Raw genomic sequence first — 6,156 nt, forward strand, 5'->3', positions numbered from 1 at the left:
TCACGATAGCAATGCTTTGATACAACGTAAAATATACATGTTCAATGCAATGCTCTAGCTCGTATAAGAATAACACGGTTGCAGGCTTGAGATAAATACATGCATTGTGCAACGTTAATTTAACAATACTCTGATCGTTCAGTTTAACAAGTTGCACGTTAAGGTCGTCTATCGTTAACGATGATGATGTCTCCGTTGACTGGACGAATCGCTCGATGTCAACACGTTTCTCGATCAGAGTTTTCCATGTTCTGTATGGTAGAATAATCCGGTTGCCGCGTGTATCGCCGAGCGATATCTCTACGGAGCATGAAACTGATGTCACGCTGATGTCAATATCAATCCATTTGTATGATGTTAAGGTTAACGGGAACCTTCTGCCTAGAATGCGCGGCATATACCGCGAATCTGAAGACGTGCTGAAAAGAAACGGAGATGAGTGAAACGTACAATAAAAAGTAATTAAGTAAAATATAATTTGTACGTATAAAATGATACTTACGGTTTATCGCACACTTCAATCGGAACGTAATAAAGTGCCATTGCGCTTATTTCAAGAGCGTTGCGTTGTCTGAACCGTTCGCACGAGCAACTGATGCAAGACTGATTGCAAATTGTGAGGCTTTTTGCGATTAATAGTTGTGGAATTTTTTAAGATCGAGTAGGGAAAGTCCCCCTCTTTTCAGTAATTTCTTTGTTATCACTCGAACATGTCACGACACATTTTTCACGGTTCGACAACGTTGCATATGACGTTTTGTGATTAATGTTACTGGAATTTTCTAAGAAGGACAAGGGGAAGTTCCCCCTCTTTCCAATAATTTAATCGGTAGCCTTGAACATGTCTCGACACGTTTATGCTTCTGAATTTTTTTTTTTTTATAGGAGAGGGAATGCTTCTCCCCTTTTTCAATAATTGCATCATCATCGTTATTACAAGTCATTACACGTTTTCGCAGCAACGTTGTACAAGAATGTTAAACATAACGTACGTGAAACGTGAAACACTAAGTGAAACATGTATAAGAACGTTAAACGAAATATGAACAACCTATATAAAACATGAACAACCTATATGAAATATGAAAAACGTTGGAGAAACGTCAATATAATGGTGGGAAAAGGAATAAAAAAATCGTATATTGTATATTACATATGTTTATTCATGTAATTGTGTCCACCAATTGAAAAGTTTGAATACATTTTGCATTGCACAATGTTTATTCGTACGGTGTTGTCCACATTGAAAAGTATTAGCATCATCTAGATTATTTAAATTATCCACGTCTTCGTAATCCACATCCAGGCTCTCGATGTATGCGTATTCTCGTCGACTGTCCAGAAGTAATAACGTTTCGTGCACGTTGGAGGTGGTGCGCACGCTAGCACAGGTGGTAAAAGATCGCTCATCTGGTGTGAGATCGAGGCCGCGTTTGAGTCACGTATTCTTACGGGTGCTGTCATAAACGCCGATTATATTGAACCGCGGCATTTTTGGAAGGCGCTAGTGATTTGGTGATCAAGCAAGTGCGAGACGCTATCGCGAAACATGGAAATGTGAAAGTGAATACCGTATTCAACGGTAAATTTGTAAACATTCGTGATGAGCGCGATAATAAACGTCTCGCGACGAAGAACTATGAACTATACAGAGCGTCAAATTTGCGCGAATGGTACGAGCAGCGTGTAATCGAAGTGATATTAGCGATGCTCGACGAGTTTCAAGAACGCGATAGCGGCTGGGCTTTACACCAAATCCAAAACTTAATGGTGAATATAAACAAGCTTAATCCTATGCACGCGGGATGTTACTTCGAATTGCCGCTGTCGGTAAGTGACAAGCGTGCAATAATTAATGTGCAATCACAAGACAATGCTTGTTTCGCGTGGTCGGTGGTGGCTGCCCTGTACCCCGCTGAAAGAAATGCAAACCGAGCGTCATCTTACCCGCAATATTCAAGTGTTTTAAAATTTGAAGATATACAATTTCCAATGAAAGTAAAAGACATTGGAAAATTTGAACGTTTAAACGACGTGTCGATGAATGTGTACACTACCGAATTGGACAGAAAAGAAAAGATAGAATACGTTGTACCGGTACGCCTGACCGAAGATAAGAAGGAAAAACACATCAATCTCTTCTACGTGGAAGATAAACACGATGTCAGCCACGGTCATTTTGCGTGGATTAAGAACCTGTCGCGACTGGTCAGCTCACAACTAAACAAACATGATGGAAGAAAGTACATTTGCGATCGGTAAGTGTATTAATATAAAAAATTTCACCACTTAAAATTATTGTTTTGTACAAATATACTTCTTTTTATTACAGTTGCCTGCATTACTTCTACTCTGAAGAAAAATTGCAATCACACGAAACGGAGTGCAAGAAGATAAATGACTGCGCCATCATACTACCGAGAGAGGACCAGAAATGGTTAGAATTCGACTCATACAACAACAAGGAGCGCGTACCATTTGTAATTTACACTGATTTGGAGTGCGTATTGAAGAAGATGGAGAAGAACGAAACAGAGAACACGTCGAGTTTCGCGTATCAACACCACGAGGTATACAGCATAGCTTACTATGTTAAATGCTCGTACGACGACGCGTTATCGATGTATCATTTTCGCCGCGATAAGGACTGCGTCGCCTGGTTCGCGAAAGAGTTAGAAAATCTTGCGCACGATATGAAAGCCCGAATATCCGACAATGTTCCAATGGAACAATTAACTATACAGCAGAAAGAGGCATTTTTAAACGCAACGAATTGTCATATATGCGAAAAACCGTTTATACCAGATATGGGCCTTACCCGTAACGAGTGGCTTGACAATCGGCGGATGCGTGATTACTGTCATTTGACTGGCAAATATCGCGATCCTGCCCATAATAAATGTAATCTAAATTATAAGAATACGTATGTTATTCCAGTCGTTTTTCACAATTTGAGCGGTTACGACGCGCATTTTATAATAAAAGAAATTTCTTCGAACCGCGTTCGAAGGCAATATCGACCTACTACCGATTAATAAAGAAAAATATATTTCGTTCACTAAACACGTCGCAGCTACAGGTGTAGGAACAAAATCGGGCGAAGTACAAAATTGTATACGATTTCGATTCATCGACTCATATAAATTCCTAAGTGCAAGTCTCGAAAAATTGGCGTTGTTTCTAGGTATTGAACAATTAAACATTACTCGTTCCGAATTTTCCACGTTGTCAAACGAGGATTTCGAACTCCTCACGCGCAAAGGCGTTTTTCCGTACGAGTACGTTGATGATGCCGAAAAGCTTTTAGAAACGCGTTTACCACCACGCGAATCTTTCTACAGTTCACTGAGCGGTATCAGAGCATGATTACGCTCATGCTGAGAACGTATGGCAACGGTTCGCAATTGAAACGCTGGGCAAATACAGCGATTTATATTTGAAAACAGATGTCTTATTATTAGCCGATATATTCGAAAACTTTCGCGACAAAAGCATGCAGAGTTACGGTTTGGACCCTGCGCATACTACTTACTATACATTGCCAGGCTACACGTGGGATGCAATGTTGAAGAAAACGGGTATAAAATTCGAGTTACTTACGGACATAGAAATGCTACTTTACGTGGAACGTGAGATTTGTGGCGGTTTAAGCCAGTGTTCGGGCAGATATGCGAAGGCTAATAATAAGTACATGAAATTGTACGATCCGTCAAAACCGTCGACTTATTTGATGTATAATGATGTGAATAATCTGTATGGTGGGCAATGTGTCAACCGTTGCCATACGGTGAATTTAAATGGGTCGAAAACGTTGACAATTTCGATGTAAACGCGATCGCATTTGACTCGGACACCGGATATATACTGGAAGTCGACCTTGCATATGAGAATCAGCTGCACGATCGACACAGTGACTTACCGTTTTGTCCTTCGAGCGATAAGCCTCCAGGGTCAAGGCAGAAGAAATTACTAGGGACAGTGCATGATAAAAAGCGTTACGTCATCTACTACCGCAATCTTCAACATGCACGCGTCATGGGCTTCGAATCGTAAAGATACATCACGTACTTAAATTCGCTCAATCCACCTGGCTCCGCGATTATATAGAATTAAATACAGAGTTTCGAACGAACGCGAAAAATGATTTCGAGAAAAATTTATACAAATTAATGAATAATGCAGTTTTCGGTAAAACCATGGAAAATGTGCGTAATCACGTTAATATAAAATTAGTAACACAATGGGAAGGCCGTTACGGGGCAGAGGCCATGATCTCTGCTCCGAATTTTCATAGTCGCAGCGTTTTCGCAGAAAATCTGGTTGCCATAGAGATGCGTAAACTCTCAATAAAATTTAACAAACCAATATATGTCGGTATGTGTATTCTCAACATTTCGAAAATCTACCTTTACGAATTTCACTATGATTATATGCTGCCATTGTATAAAGATAAATGTAAGATACTCTATACAGACACAGACAGCCTCATCTATGTCATTGAGTGTGACAATGTGTACATGGATATGAAACGTGATATCGCGAGATACGACACGAGCGATTATCCCGCGGACAACGTATATAATATGCCTCTCGCGAATAAGAAGGTTCCAGGGCTAATGAAAGACGAGAATTGCGGCAAGATTATGACCGAATTTGTAGGGCTAAGAGCAAAAATGTATGTGGTGAAAGTAGAAGGGAAAAAAGATACAAAAAGGCGAAAGGTGTAAAGAATAGCATTGTAGAACGAACTATAACGTTTGAAGATTATACGCATTGCTTGCACGACGGGATAGAAATGACTTGTCAGCAAGCGTGTATACGTTCGAAGCTCCACGATGTACACACAATCAAAGAGAAAAAGATTGCTCTCAGCCCGTTCGATGACAAGCGTTACATCTTGCCTGATTCTACTGAAACATTGCCTTGGGGACATTGGCGTATACCATCGTAATACATATATTGTAATTAGGTTAAACATTTTTATACTTTTAATACTTTATTTATATTTTTATAACATTTTGTAATACTATTTGACAGTTAATGCGATGCTTATCCTTATTATTAATTTAAGTCGATTTTGCATTACAATGTTTATTACAAATATATGCGTGTATTACAAAATATATATATATATATATATATATATATATATATATATATATATATATGTATATATATGTATATAAATCAAATAACGTCTCTTTTATTTATCCACGAATTATGCGATCCATCGAATCCCAGCCATTTAACGTAGACTTTATTTCCTTTCTTCCTCAAAATTTTCTCGATAAGGAAAACGTCCGGATACTTCGCTTGCCATTGTACGTAGTTCAAGATCGATACCAAAAACTGTTCAAACGAGCGACTGATGCAATACTGATCGTTAAATGGTGATGTTTGCAGTTATTAATGTTGTATTGGAAACATATAGATGGAGAGGAGAGGCTTTCCCCTTTTTTCAATAATTGCATCATCATCATCGTTATCGCTTGAATATGTCACGACACGTTTTTTTTTGCATTCCGGCAACGTTGTACAAGAACGAAATATGAACAAGCTATACGAAACATGAAAAAAACGTTGGAGAAACGTCTGACGTACATGACGTACGTGAAACACTAAATAAAACATGTATAAGAACGTTGAATGAAATATGAACAACCTATACAAAACATGAAAAAAAAAACGTTGGAGAACGAAGTGTATATATCTGCACTTTGCCGCCCTTATTGCTATTTGCACCTTTTCAATATTGTATTATTATTTTGTATATATATATATATATATATATATATATATATATATATATATATATATATATATATATATATACAATGTATGTGTGTGTGTGTGTGTGTGTGTGTGTGTGTGTGTGTGTGTGTGTGTGTGTGTGTGCGTGGTCATTTGCAGAGAAATCGGATAAATACACTTGATTGGTAAAACTCTCACCTGAAGCGTTGGCTAAAGGGATTGGTTTTCCGGCAGATTGGCCACTTGGTGATATCATCTGGCTACTCGTAAGGTGCAATGCTTGCCGGAGCGTCGCAGAACTTTGGGTCCAGTCCGCAAACTGATCCACTGATACGGCCACCGGGCCCGCTGTCCCCGGGTCCCCACTTCTTCCAAGTCGATATTGTGTTCTATAAAGTTTCTACG

The sequence above is a fragment of the Solenopsis invicta genome, chromosome 6, assembly GCF_016802725.1.
Source record: "Solenopsis invicta isolate M01_SB chromosome 6, UNIL_Sinv_3.0, whole genome shotgun sequence".
In the NCBI taxonomy this organism is placed as follows: Eukaryota; Metazoa; Arthropoda; class Insecta; order Hymenoptera; family Formicidae; genus Solenopsis; species Solenopsis invicta.